The sequence below is a fragment of the Mustela nivalis genome, assembly GCF_964662115.1.
Source record: "Mustela nivalis genome assembly, chromosome: 6".
Classification (NCBI taxonomy): domain Eukaryota; kingdom Metazoa; phylum Chordata; class Mammalia; order Carnivora; family Mustelidae; genus Mustela; species Mustela nivalis.
Genome location: NC_139025.1, coordinates 132062277 through 132077607, shown reverse-complemented (window position 1 = coordinate 132077607; position 15331 = coordinate 132062277). Strand labels below are relative to the sequence as shown.

Here is a 15331-nt window from a genome sequence, read left to right as displayed (position 1 = left end):
GGGAGGGGAGGGGTCCCACTGAACATCATCTACACACAGTGGATGTGTTGGGGAAGAATGATCCCCCTTCTCACCAGATTTTGACATGTCACCGGATGCCTATGGAAGGAATGGGGGACTCTTTCCGTAGGACTAAATATAAGCCAACATATTGTTTGCCCTTGGGAAATGGCTCGCCTCTACTAAGTGGGCCAAGATCCCAAGGGATTGCTCTGGGGCTCGCTGCCCGTGTGCAAAGAATGAAATGATCTCCCGTCCATCAAGGATGACTTCTCCTTTCTGCGATCTGCACAGAAACCCCAGCCCACCTCCTTCCATGGCTGCAACTGTGATTTTCCTTTCATCCCATGCAGCATAGAAAGCTAATGACATGTGTTCAGGTTTTATGCTAACAAGGTCCTTCCCCTCATCTCGCTGATATTTAAACTCACTAAGACCACACACTTCTACGGTGCTGTCCTCATCTGCCTAAGCCCAAATCCATGCCCGTGGGTGAAGAACTGGATACTACTACCCTGATAGCTGATGATAATATTTCTGCATCCATTGTTAAGCTTCTTAAGTTTGTTCTTCACTTTGGGAGTACTTAGCATATCTTTTGCTAAAAACCATACTGAGTGTGCCTTAGGTAAAGGAAGATTTGATACGACGTTCACGGGAGATTATCTCAGACTAAGCTGCCAAGCGGACATCTCCGCCTCGCTCAGCCAGGCTCTCTATAAATGCACCTTTATAAACCTCTCAGGGGTAAACTGGGTCACTTGATGTTGTTTCAGAACATCTGGAAAATAGTCACTGGGGTGGGGAGGGCTGTAAAAGCTCTTCGTGCTCAGGCTCGGGGGAGAGAATGAAAACACGGGTGTGACACATACCAAATGATTCTAAAAACTCCACTGGTTTGTAAATACCCCAACGGCTCATTATCTGCTTTCACTTCTAATAAGAGGGCTTCAGCAAGGACTCGGAGTTCAGATACATGTGATTCCTCCCTCCCACACGAGCTGAAACCTCCCTTCTCGGCCGTTTTCCGGCCATCGACCAGCTAACTGCGGCTGAACGGAATATCCATTTTCTGCACCTCCCCAGTGTGAGCTCTGGAGGACCAGAGGCAAGCAGAGGACCGAGCCCCTGGAAGCAAGAGCCCACAAGCAACCAGCAGGTGTCTGCATGCCCAGACGTGGCACTGTGTCTACCTGCATCTATTTCCAGATGAACTGCACATGTGACCATGTATTAAAAACAGCCAGCGAATGGCCCTTCCTTCACTGGCCAGGGTACTTCTGTGTCTACCTGCATCTATTTCCAGATGAACTGCACACGTGACCATGTATTAAAAACAGCCAGTGAATGGCCCTTCCTTCACTGGCCAGGGTACTTCTGCTGACGTAGAGATTCAGACATTTCAGGAAAGAAGGGTCCTTCCTTAAAGCGTCTTGAATTCCAAGCGGGGGATTTTCTCAAGAGATTGAGGAATGTGTCCTATGGTTCTCACTTGCTTTAAAATATTAATTAAGAAACAAATGAGAGATTTTCCTGTAGGGGTGTGCTGAGAGTTGAGCCAACTGGCCCTTGATGCTAGCCATATTGCCCTCTCCTCCTGGTTTAGCACGGGGCCAGGCTGTTCATTCAAATTAAGACAATATGCTTGTAGTGATGAGCTCGTAAGAGCCATCTATCTTCCTTTTGTGATCTGGCTCTCACTGAGCTGAAATGAAGCCATTTCTTCTGTCTGTGGCTGATTAAACACAGAGTCGATCCACATCTCGGAGGAGGCTCTAACGATTCTCTGCAGAGCCCATGTCAGCCCAGCCCACACCTGTAGGCTCTTCTGTTTCTGTCGTAAACCAAAGCATCTGTTTCAGAGGGGTGGTAAGTTTTTTTCATTCCAGGTATCACTCTGGTCAGACCTAAGGTGTCTTATTGGGTCCAGGAGGCTGCCTGCCCTGTTACCACGGGTAACAACTGGTCCCCAAGGAAGTCTTGGTCCCATCAAGAGTGAAAAGGATGCAACTTTGGGCAAAAACTTGTGCCTTTGCTAGAAGTCTCCATGGCTCACATCCTGTGGTCTTCTTTTAATAAAAGCAGGCCAGGAAACGCCAAGGGGAACCTTTGAAATAAGGCAAACCTTTATTCAGTAATTCATTTATTCTTTTTTTTTTTTTCACTCATTCAGTAAATCCTCATCGATACTCGCTAAAATACTTAACTGCCGCTGTGAGGAGTATTTCAAATAAGAAGGAGTTCGGGGAATATGTAAGAAGGGGCCTGATGTTTTCTAGGGTTTAGGAAGATTACCCTGGGGAGGTGATATCGGAACCAAGACCTAAAGGACAAGAAAGAGTAGTGAGTTAATAAAAAGATGAGAGAGTATTCTCAGCCAAAGACAGAGCATATTCAAAGGTCTGGGGTAGAGGGGTGAGGCTTGGCCCATTGGAGCCCAGTGAAAAGGAAAATGTCCAGAGATAAGGCTGGTTACATGGTAGGGACCAAATCAGGCAGGACCTTTAGGCCGAGTTAAGGAGTTAGTTTGATCCCAAAAGCTTGATTGGAACCAATATTGTTTAAGCAGGAAACTAAAATGATATCACTTTCTACCTTTTACTGAGAAGGAGCAGTGTTGTACTGTCCTTGCCAGGCACTGTACAGATTTGTTATTTATGATCTCCAGTTTCCAGTATTTTTTTAGGTGGCATTTTTAGCCCCACCTTACAGCTAAAGAAACGGGCCCAGAGAGGGTAAGTGACTAGCCAAGATCACACAGCTGACATGTGGGGCCAGGTCCTGGCCAGGCCAACCTCACATCCAGGTTCTTTCCCTTGCCACATGCTGCCTTCCCTCACACAGACTGAACACTCACCTTCTAAACGTTGGTGACATTTATATAACATTACTTTTTCTGATTGTTTGAGAGAATTTTCTATTTAATGATAATATTTCAATAATAAATAATAGCTCTATTTAAATCATAATAGAATTAAAAATAGAATACCTTGTCATCTTAGAAAGGAATCCTGGTGCCAAGGTCTTCAGTTAGTACTGTGCAACAGCTAAAAGCCAAAGGTCTGGAATTAGACTGAACTGGGTTTAAATCCCAGCTTGTCTGGTTACTGATGGTGTGATCTAGAACAGGTGGATACAAATGCTGACGCTCAGTTTCATCCTTTCTCAGCAAATATATTAGCATCACGTTCACTTGGTTGTTGTGTTAAATAAGATAGTTATGCAAACCAAGTTTCTGAGATGCTCCATCCACAGGCCACTCTCATGACCACCTCCACCACCATCATATTCTACATCACCATTACAGTTGTCATGGTCATTATCATCATCACGGTTAGTTAACTAATTTACCATGCTAGGGGAACATCAAACATGCCACCTCTTTCTCCTAGCGTGTGCTTCTTGGCCCGTTGCAAGGGCATCGCTCATTCACCTGCTCTCACATGATTGAAAGGGAGGCACCTTCATGCCTAGCAGGGAGCTGAAGACCACATCCACCCAGTAAGTCACGCAGTAATTAAGTTCAATAACATTGGAAAAAGGACGCAAAAGAATTCTAAAAAGACCAAAACAACTTTGCAAAAGGAGATTACTTGATGGAGACGGGTGGATATGGGGCATTTAAATAAAGAGCCGTAACAGACAGAAGGACTCTGTTTTGCCTTGAAAACGGCTTGTCTTGAGAGATCTTCTAAATTATGCAAGGCTCCAAATGGATTATTTTTCACCAGGAACAAAGAGTTTACATACGAATATTATATAAACAGCAGAGAGATGTTTCTATATGTGATGCAAGTTCTCTAGCAAAGTATCTCAAATATCTAAATCCGGAAAGATATCTGGGCGAAGCCATCTGCTCCCTTGATGGTTACTAACTAACACCATGCCCCTCCTGATATGGTAACCAGGTTTACATAGCAGATTCACAAAAATTACTTTTTAAATGTAACAATGCTGGAAAAGCCACATGTCCAGTGATCAGGACATATGTAGCCTTTTATAGATGCTAGCTATTGCAGTAATACAACAAAAATACTCAAGATTGAACAGTCTTCCCACCCCCTTATCTTTACTTAGATACAACTGACATATAGCATTGTGTGAGGTTAAGGTGTGCAACATGATGACTTGATACACACACATATTGTAAAATGATTACACAAAACAGTTAGTTAACACCTCCCCATCACATCACATAATTACCTGGCTTAGGGGAAAGGGAACATTTAATATCCATTCTTAGTAACTCTCAAGGGCACAATACAGTGTTGTTAACTATAGTCACCATGTTGTACAATAGATCTCCAGAAATTGTTCATCTTATAACTGGAAGTACTTATCTTCAACCGACGTCGTCCCATTTCTCCCAGCCCCCCACTCTGTCTCTATGAGTTCAGGTTTTTTAACTTCCACATATAAACAAGATCATATGGTATTTGTTTTTCTCGTCTGACTTATTTCACTTAAAACAAAAAGTTTTTCACTTAAAAACAGGTGCCTTCAGGGTTTACCCATGTTGTCTACAGAGGTAGGATTTCCTTCTTTCTGGTGGCTAGGTAATATTTATGCTACTGTATCATTTCTATTTTGCACATTAGAGTCTCAGAAATATATATATATACACACAACTTTTTTATCCATTCACCCATAGACAGACACTTAGGTTGTTTCCCTGTGTTGGCTGTTGTGAATAATACTCTATTGAACACAGGTGTGCAGAGAGCTCACTGAGATCCCTTTGGACGTATATCCAGAAGTGGGATCATCAGATCATAAAGTAGTCTATTTTTTTTTTTTTTAATTTTCAGTGGCGCATCCAAATGGTTTCTGTGCTGTTTCTGCCAACTGACATTTCCACCAACAGGGCACGGGGGTTCCCTTTCCTCCATATCTTCCCCAACATTTGTCACCTCATCTTTTTTATAACAGCCCCTCTAACAGGTGTGAGGTAATCACATTATGATTTTGATTTCCATTTCCCTAATGATTAGTGACATTTAACACCTTTCAACGTACCTGCCAGTCATTTGTCTGTCTTTTTTTGGGAAAATGTCAATTTAGGTCTTTTGCCTGTTTTTGTTGTTTTTTTTTTTTTTTCAGTGTTCCAAGATTCATTGTTTATGCTCCACGCCCAGTGCTCCATGCAATACGTGCCCTCCTTAATACCCACCACCAGGCTCAACCATGCCCCTTACCCCCCTCCTCTCCAAAACCCTTTTGCCTACTTTTTAAAAATCAGGCTGTTCAGTTTTCTGTTATTGAGCTTTACAAGTTTCTTAACTATTTTGGATATCAATTTCTTATCAGATAGATGGTTTGCAAGTATTTTCTCCCCTTCCATAGGTTGCCTTCTCATTTTGTTGATTTTGTTTGTTTGTTTTTTGATTTTTTTTTTGTTTTTGTTGATTTTTTGTTGTTTTGCTGTGCAGAAGACATTTAGTTTGAAATAGTCTCACTTGTTTGTTGTTGTTTTTGTGGTTTGTGCTTTTGGTATCATATTCAAAAAACCATTGCCAAGACCAATGTCAAGGAGACTTTTCCTTATGGTTTCTTCTAGGAGATGTGCAGTCTGGGGTCTTATGTTTAAGAATTGGTTCATTTGGAGTTAATTGTTATGTGTGGTATTAGATAAAGATCCAATATTATTCTTTTGTATGTAATTATGCTGTTTTCCCAACATGACTTATTAAAGAGACAACCCTTTCTCCGTTGACTATTCTTGGCTCTTTTTTCATACAGTAGTTGACTATATGTGTGGGTTTATGTCTGGACTCTCAACTTATTTCCATTGGTCTACATGCGTGTTTCTTATGCCAGTACCATACTGTTCTGACTACAATAGATTTGTAACACAATTTGAAATCAGGACATATGATGCCTCCATTCTGGTTCTTCTTTCTCAACATTGTTTTGTCTAGTTGGAGTGTTTTTGTGGTTCTGTATGAATTTTAGGATATTTTTCCATTTCTGTGAAAAATGCCATTGAAATTTTGATAGGGATTGCATTGAGTCTGTAGATGGCTTTGGGTAGTGTGGGCATTTTAACAATATTAGCTTTTCCAACTCATGAGCATGGGATATCTTTCTATTTATTCATCCTCTTCAATATTTTTCATCAAAGTCTTACAGTTTTCCCGGTGGAGATCTTTCAGCTCCTGGGTTACATTTATTTCTAAGTATTTTATTGTTTTTGGTTTTGGTGCTGCTGTAAATGTAATTGTTTTCTTCATTTCTTTTTCAGATAGGTTATTGCTAATGTATAGAAACACAACTGATTTCTGCATATTGATTTTGTATCCTGAAACTTTACTGAATGCTTTTACTAGTCCTAAGAGGGTTTTGGTGGAGTCTGTAGGCTTTTCTACATATAAGATCATATCACTTGCAAGCAGACACAATTCTACTTTTTTCTTTCCAATTGAGATGCCCTTTTCTTTCTTTCTTTCTCTTTCCTTTTCTTTTCTTTTTTCTGCTTTGAGTGGGCTGTTTGTTTCGTTAGCTTTTGTTTTTGTTTTTGTTTTGTTTTGTTTTGTTTTGGTCTGGTTTTTGCCTAATTGATCTGACTGGAACTTCTGGAACTATGTAAAGAAGAGTGGTGAGAGAGAGCACCCTTATCTAGTTCCTGAAACTAGAGGGAGAGCTTTCAACATTTTACTGAAAAGACTTTTATTTATCTGTTCGTTTGGTTCAATTGAAGCATCATTGATATACAATGTTATACTCATTTCAGGTGTATAATGTAGTGACTTGACACTTCTTTACATGATGCAATGTTCATCATGATAAGTGTAGTTACAAAATCATCCAGTCAACTCCTATGTTTCACAAATGACAGAACTGTGGTCCAAAGAGATCATGGAACTTTCACATTTTATAGAGCCTACCTGTGAGCACATGAAGAAGTTCAGGCAATCTAAACTGAAATAACCAGAAAATTCCAGTATGCTTACCTCTCCAGAAAAATACACCAGTTTCACGGGACTATTTGTTTGTTTGTTTGTTTCCATCACACGAATCCGATTTTCATTCCTTTCTTGTCATCATTCCCCACTAGTTTATATATTCCATGAAGGCAGGGACAGTGCCTCTGTCCCTTTCCACCATATTCCCAGAATCAGCACAGTCACCTGTCATATTGTAACATGTGCTCACTAAACCACTCTTTGAATTGGTTGGAAATGTATTAGGAAGGGACGAGCCAAACTTACATTGTCCATCCCAGAATTCTATGCAAGACCTAGTGAAATATAAAGTCTCTCACTAGTACTCTAAGAGATAAGAACATTTTGTTAGATAAATATTTGTAACCCAAAATCCAAGATAGCATGTGCCCAATGAGTCCCATTTGTTGTTGTTGATCCACACCCGATAAGACTTCCTATCCATCTGAGAGATAACTCAGTCTGTAATGAGCGAGACCAGGTAGAAGTTAGGTACAGGTGGTCCAGCCATTCAAACACTGATCCTGAAGCTTCAGGAAAAACTACTACACACCACAGGCACCCTGGGGACCACTTTCAGAAAAGGCAAAGATGCATTTCCACATCCATTTGGAAACTTCATTGTCATCCATGCTGAGGTTTGCTCATGGCCGTCGCAAATGTAGTTCAATGCTCCCTCAAGTCGAGGAGGTGAGGTGCACATGGTGATGGAGAAGACCTGTGGCTCCATAGGAAGGTTTGTGTCAACTGTCACCAACCTGACTCATGAATTCAGATACGCACTTTTCTCCATCACTCTAGTAGAGTGACGCTCCTCCCATTCAACGTAAAGTTCAGCTCTCAGACTCAAGAAAATGGTGGGGTAGAAGACATGGAGGGGGCTCTCTGGAGCTCAGATTTACCATCTGTGAAATTATAAGACTTGTCTGATCCGTCTCTCCAGATGGTTGTAAAAGAGGTCACCAACAGACATCCTCAGGAATACAAAGTCTATACAATTATAAACTGGCATTTTATTTCTCAAGAGCCTTCTACCAGGTCTTATGGGGCTAACAAAGTTAGCCCACCACCCAACCCTGCCCTTAGGGCACTTATAAGTCTAACATTCATACATCTAAGTGTGGTGAATTAAAAAAAAAAAAAATTGTGCGCGCGCACACACACACACACATACACACTTCTCTGCTACGAAATATCTACATAAAGGAGTCCAATATAAAACACACTGTAACACAAGTTAAATACTCTTTGATTTTCAATACCCTCAGATCATTTCACTCAGATTGGCATTAAAATTTTACATTTTTAGAAGGGAGGCATAAACAATATAGAAACAGGGTCCTGTATGTTAAATTCTATATAACTCAATTTAGAATCAGACATAACTAAAATGGATCAGAAAGATGGCCCAGATTACATATCTGCCTCTTACTTCCTGTACAGGATCAGTATTCTGTAAGTCCACAAGATCACAGCTTGACCGACAGAAGTCACATACTGTAACACAGAGTAAAGGACTTGTGTTGACAAAAAGTTGGGATTTTTCCCCCTTATCAAAAAACAGGCATATTTGAAATTTTGCCAAAAGCACTTAAAGTGGATTATATCTACATTTGACTTCGTGGTAAGTGCAAAGACAAAAATCTCTGAAATTTATAAACAAAAGTTTCTTTCTTCCTTCAGAGTTCAAGGCAAAAAACCAGCCTTCACTGACTCTCAGGCATAGCAGAACTTGAAAGTCACAAGGATGTCAGATCTATTTATTGTTGCTGTAGCTCAAAATTTCCATTCGGCTACATTTAAACATGGAGTTGGGACTTCACAAAAATAGCATCAGCAACATTGCCACTGAGATCCTACAACCTTAACATAAAGTAAATATGAAAGTAGAAAAGAAATGTAACCTTTTTAAAGTTCTCTCTATGCAAATAGCATGCAGAAGTCACTGATTACTAAACACTCCATCTCTTCGATATCTGAACCATCCGGACAAATCGTTGTTGTTTTGATCTTTCACAGATTTCTGTAAATTTATCTTCACTTTCCGTGATGGTCTCTGTACCTACAACCACCACCTTTTCATTGTAAATTTCTTTAGAGTCCGATATCGTGGCAACCACAAAATCACAAAAGAAGCTTTTTTATTAAATGTGTGGGTCTGTGTGCCCTTTGAGCCCAAAACAACCCCATCCTCAGGCCATCTTCCAAAATGATATATTAAAAATAACATATACTAACAGTAGCAAAATATCCACTGAGACTTGTAGAGCCACAAGCTCCCTATCTTGGGATCCCCATTTCTTGGCATGAGTTCATGTCCAATGTGGTTGGGGGTCTGGACTGAAAGAGACAAATTTTGGGAGGCTAGACATCCCTGATGACATGAAAAAAAAGAGACAAATTTTGGAGAACAGACATCCACGACGACATGAAAAGCCAGGTGCACAGAGAAAGACACTGTGTGTTTCCCAGGATTGGAAACTCAGTCTGACACTTGAGAGAGAGACAGAATAGGACGCAGCTAACGGGTCTGTTTTGATGAAAGCCACTGTGAGACTCAGGTCCCAACTGTGTCGCCTCCAGGGTGAAATGATAAAGTGTGACACGCGGACAGAAGAATCCCCGCCCCCTCCAAAACACACGCGCGCGTGCGCGCACGCACGCGCGCGCACACACACACACACACACACACACACACACACACACACTCACACACCCCACCACAGACCTCCCAGCAGCTCTGGCTCTCCATGCTGGGCTGCAGTAGGGAACTACCAAGCCCAGTGGCTACCCAGACGGAGTGGTGGAGAAGACTGGGCATGCGTAGGAGGTCCTGTGGGCGGTCCAGAAGAGGCTCTCGAGAGTTATTAAGACTAATATGGCCTCCTGCGTGCCCACAGCTTTAGGCATGGAATATCAAGCTGAGCATCTATCTCCCACCTGAAACATATGAGTAATATTTGCTGAGTTTAAATTTATAATTTGAGAATCACTTAGGGAATCCTTGGCTGTATGTTACCCCAACTGTTCACCCATCATGTGAAGTTAATGGGATAACCTGTCCCCATGGCTTTTTCCTCTAGGACAGATCGTCCATCAATGCTAGCATACCTCTTCTGGATATTACCAAAAAATTCTGTAAGATATCTTCTTTTTAAAGAAGATTTTATTTATTTATTTATTTATTTATTTATTTACTTACTTACTTATTTATTTATTGGAAAGAGTGAAAACGAGAAAGAGAAGGGGATTCACCACTGAGCAGGGAATCTGTTACAGGGCTTGATCCCGGGATCCCAAGATCATGACCCGAGGAAGGGCAGATGCTTAACCGACTGAGCCACCCAGATCCCCCTCTGCAGAATACCTTAATATAGCTTCTAAGGATGACTGATTCACTACTAAGCAGTTGCTGAAGCATTAGGCGAATCTGGCTCCATGTCTTTAAAAATATATCAAGCATTGGGCGCCTGGGTGGCTGAGTGGGTTAAGCCGCTGCCTTCGGCTCAGGTCATGATCTCAGAGTCCTGGGATCGAGTCCCGCATCGGGCTCTCTGCTCAGCGGAGAGCCTGCTTCCCTCTCTCTCTCTCTGCCTGCTTCTCTATCTACTTGTGATTTCTCTCTGTCAAATAAATAAATAAAATCTTTAAAAAAAATATATCAAGCATTCATAAAACCTAAATATTATGGCTCATCGTCATATAATGATCTCTGTCTCTAACTTTGTGTTAATACATATGTCGAGAAACAGACGTTCATCTTCTCAGGTACAATGAAGGATGCAGAAGTAAGTGCTCTTGATAAACTACTCTAAGAATCTAGATGTAGAATAAATCAGTACATCAGTGATACAGAATGAAGAACACTTCTTGGCTACAGGAATAGCCTAAACAGAGGGAAAGAATTCTGAATTCAGCACTTCTTCCAGCCTCTGGCAGGAGCTCTGACCAGGAAGAAATTGTCTCAATAACCACGAAAGTTTTGTTTCATATACCTGTTGGTTTGGTTTGGTTTGGTTTTATGCAAGAGATCATTAAAATCTACACCTGTAAAATGGTATGACTCCCACTTTCCACAGCATCACTGTCTCCCTTAGCAGTTAATAAAGAAGTTACGTCTTCCCTGACGTAGAGAAAACAACACCCCAACCCAAAGCAAAAAAATTTATCAGCAAGTTTGGCTCAATTAGTCAATCACGGCCTTTCCTTATTCTAGAAATCTGTGTGAGATCAAAAGTATAGCCTTCCCTTAAGCAATAGAACTGAGGATTTTTACCCAGCTGTTAATTCAATAGTATTTTCCTGTGCAAAAAGAAAAGAAAAGATTTTGCAATGGATCCATAATTTGAGCATTTTGAAAGCATGCCTTTGTGAAAAAAAAAAATTCCACAAACAAAGAAAACATTTAAATGCATCAAATTCAACAATCTGCTTATGTTGGTAACATGAAACACACATAGTCTTTCAGGAGGTCCAACTTGAAGAAAATTTGAAGGAAAAAAAAAAGAATATTTTAAATGGCCAGTAACAAAACAAAACAAAACAAAAGTTTGCTTCAAATTTATGTTTTTGATATACGTGATCTATTAGGGAAAAGAAAAGGAAGTCACTCCTGTCAAAATAACATTTCATCTCCTCTGATTAGCTCTGTTCACAGGTTTAACAGTTGTAACCAAAGTTTTAGGAAGCAGTTGAACTTCCGGCCTTAATTAAAGACTGAATTCAGGACCAGGCCACATTTGTCCTAAAAATGTTCTCCTTTCTTTTTTTCTTTTTTTTTCCTTTCTTTTTCTTATTTTTTTAAACTCTTCGGCTGAAATGAATACATTTCTCAATCTCTTATATTGGATACTAGACTTAGATCTCATGGAACCCTTTGAAAGAACTTGCAAGAAGCCAAAATGTGAAATGGGTATCGTGCGCCAGGGTCGGCTCACTGTACCAAACTGGATGAGAAAGTACTTTGCAAATGGTATATAAAGCCCTCCATGCATGCAAATTATCCCAACTACGGCTGAATCGCCCTTCACACCACAATGATGCTGATGGAGACTATGGGGACAATGATACTAAGGATGGTCGTCGAATTATGGAACACTGAATGATTTTATTGTCTGGCAGCCACTCTGCAAAGCACTTCATATGAATTTGTTTGTTACTCACAGCAATCAGGTAATACAGATTAACTCCACTTTACAGATGAACACAGAAAGCTCAGAGAAGTTAAGCAAAATGCCTAAAGTCACAGAGCTCTTCAGTCCATGAACATGAAACTAGCTCTTCATGTCCTCGTGAGAAGGAAGTGTTGGCAAAGATTCATGAATTGTGTCACTATTGTCTATGATGCAGGTACCCCAACACGTGGTCATATTACTACTGTGTAGCTACTGAAGAAAAAAGAGACACGTACACACTGTACACAGACACACACACTTCTTCAGATACCTGAAGATACATCAGATATCCTTGAACTAACTCAGATGTGTTCTCTTTGTTCAACAGTGATTCAAATAAGGCATGGAATTTTGCTATGAAAGGGTCTTTCTGGCATCAAGGAAGCATACAGACCAAATGTCCCATAAATGAACACGTGTTCCCCACTGTGGCAGCATTTACCTTCCTTGCTTGGTGCGTTACTCAGAAATCTTTGGTTTGCAAATGACAAAAAGTCCACTCTAACCCGCACAAGCCAAAAGAGGGACTGATTAGTTGACAGACGTGAAGGGTCTCCAGAGCTCCCGGTTGGATCATGGCTGCGTGCAAGCACTCGGGTGAGGAACCTGCCCATCTCATTATTGCTGCGCTTCCACTCTGCTCTGGCCTCGGTCATTGGATTCTGAATGGCTGTTCTAGATATGAGAGCACGTCTGCCTTCCTATCACCAACCAGAGTCCCAGGGAAACCGTGAATTGGCTTAGCCTGGACCACATACCCAGGCTTGCTTGAACAAATCGTCCCCTTCAGAGGCACAAGGCATCTGATTGGCCAACAGAGAAGGAGGAGGAGGAGGACAGGGGGAAAAGAGAAGAAAAAAATAGGACAAGGGCATACTGGTGATAAACAGAAGTGTAACATAAGAGTAGCCTCTCTTAGCCCAGAGGGGTCTTGCTGGATTTCCATCTTCAATATTATCTCAAAAATTTCACTTCCAAGACAGGACATGGGTAACAGATCCCTCCATGTTCCTTTAAGATCACGTTCTTTATTTGTGCCTGCCTTATTTATTATATTTAAGAAAAAAATGAACACAAAGCTTTGAAGAAGCAAGGCTTATAGGAATAATGCTTTTCAGGAGGAAATAAGGTTCCTTTCTCTGCTTGATTATATTGGTCATAATTATGCTCCGTACCACGGTGACACTTAATTATACTATTCCAATAAATCCACACTCATCTTCCAATTCATAAATCAACAAAAGGAGACCACAGAGGGTGCCCCTTTACACACTGACATTTATTCCCCCTCATCCTCTAGAAAAACGCCGGGAGTTTCCTGTGGTTCTTTCTCGCGCAGTAAGATCCTTCGTCCCCATGGCACACAATGGTCTCATTGATGAGAAGAGCAGGGCCCGTCTACACAGGGCTAGAGAGTTGGGCATCCAGGAAATTCTCAACTGGTTTAACAAGAAGGAGCCCCACACCTTCTTCAAACTCCACAGTGACCCAGTCACAAAAATTGGGTCTGTAGTGAGAATTGGAAAAAAAAAAAAAAAAAATAGGCAAGTGCCTCAGGCGGTTAGGGTCTGTGGAGATTGAGAATTCAGATAACAGCAAATGAGTATCTCGGGCCATTCTGCTTCATCCTGGCGGCACAGGTTTCCTAAAGTTCTGCCCGCCTTCAACAGAGAGAGAAAAAGACCCCCATTCTCTGACCCTGCAGCCCCCAAAGTACCTCTTATTCAATCCTCTCCCTTCCCACAACATTCTCTTCACTTTCCTTCTTTTAGATCCAGGGGCAGAGCCTTGAGCGAGTCCTGCTCCTTCCCTCATGGTCACTGCGAGTCTGCACTAGGCCCTTCCCCGGCTCACTACTGTTTATCTCCTTTCCCTCCACCATTGTCCTCCCCCCGCCCCTAAGCAAGTACCAGGGTTGAAAATGTCCTTGAGTGTGTGTGTGTCTTTGTAAAACAAGTAGTACACCGTTGTTCTGTGTGTATGTGTTTAATTTATATGAGTGATGTGCAGAGACTGGTTGTGTCTCCTTCCCTGCCCTTCCTTGTCCTCCCTCCTGCCTCTCCTCTCTCTCTCCCTCCCTCCTGCCTCTCTTCTCTCTCTCTCCCTCCCTCCTTCCTCTCCTCTCTCTCTCCCTCCCTCCTTCCTCTCCTCCTCTCTCTCCCTCCTTCCTTCCTCCCTTCCCTCCTCGCTTCCCTCCTTCTTCTTCACCTTGCGTTGTTGTAAGTTTCGTCTACTCCACCCTACCCCATTAGCTGGCCTTGCACGGTAAGCCTCCTTGACCTCCCGTGACACCTCCCCCTCAATGATGAACTTCTGAGACTCCCTCACCCTCATCACCGCAAACAACACTGTGATGAACAACTCCATCCAGGCCCCGCAGGGACCCGATCGGAACTTCCCCGGTGCTCTACACGCACAAGTGGGACAGCTGGGTCATGGGACGGTAGGACTTGTCTGCCTCTGACTCCCCTGTTCTCACTGCTTTATGGAGAACCAACCATGGTGACATGGATCAAGGTCATATTATGCAAATGGGAGAGTCTGAGACTGAGTGATCAGCCTAACTTTGCATAGTTAGTTAAACAGTAGAGTCAGGATTTCAAGCCAAGGTTCTCTGACACCCGGGTTTTCACCTGTCTGCTGTACCATACTGCTTTCCACGGGGATCTTTTGATTCAGTGGCCCATGCTAGAGGCAAAGGGAGCTTCCCTGCATCTGGTTTCTTCTGCCCAAGGTGACTTCAGCCCAGCAGGCAGTGGAGAGCCCACCCTGCCCCAAGGGCCCAGGTGCCCTGGCCTGGGCCCCCAATGATGTGTCATCAGAGAAGAGGGACAGCCCCATTGGCTAGGGGCCAGCAGAGCTTAGCCCCCCTCACACCCCCTGCTGCAGGCAGATTTAACAGCTGCCATCTGGCAAGCAGAGTCCCTCCAGGCGAACGGCAAGCCCCCCTCTCTGGGTGAATCACTCGCGTGTCCAATACCAGTCAGGCCCAATGAAACTTTGATGGCTCTATTAATGAAGATGAAAACTTGAGATATGCCAAAGACAGATTAAATGGCATCTTAGTAACATGATTATCTTTGAATTACTAGCTGCAGAGCGAGACGGCCAAGTGACTAATCCTAGGGAAGCCTGGGCAGAGTTTGGAGGCAGGATTCCCTAAGTTCAGCCCCCACGATGCTGTTGATTGGATCGGGGTAGCCTCTCACTAAACGG

At 42.3% G+C, this 15331-nt stretch overlaps 1 protein-coding gene and 1 long non-coding RNA gene across 4 annotated transcripts in view; one reads left to right on the top strand and one right to left on the bottom strand.

Annotated features, from left to right (window-relative positions):
• LOC309867184 overlaps window positions 1–15331 on the top strand; it is a 283984-nt gene that overhangs the window by 209798 nt on the left and 58855 nt on the right. The window lies entirely within an intron of this gene.
• The window catches only part of LOC309867182 (uncharacterized protein), a 101137-nt gene continuing 85812 nt past the window's right edge, over window positions 7–15331 (bottom strand). For both annotated transcript variants that reach the window (XR_014313021.1, XR_014313022.1), the window contains 2 exons: window positions 2990–3120; window positions 7–2323 (listed from right to left, as the gene is read on the bottom strand). The gene's annotated coding sequence lies outside the window, so the exon portion shown is untranslated. The remainder of the gene's footprint in view (window positions 2324–2989; window positions 3121–15331) is intronic.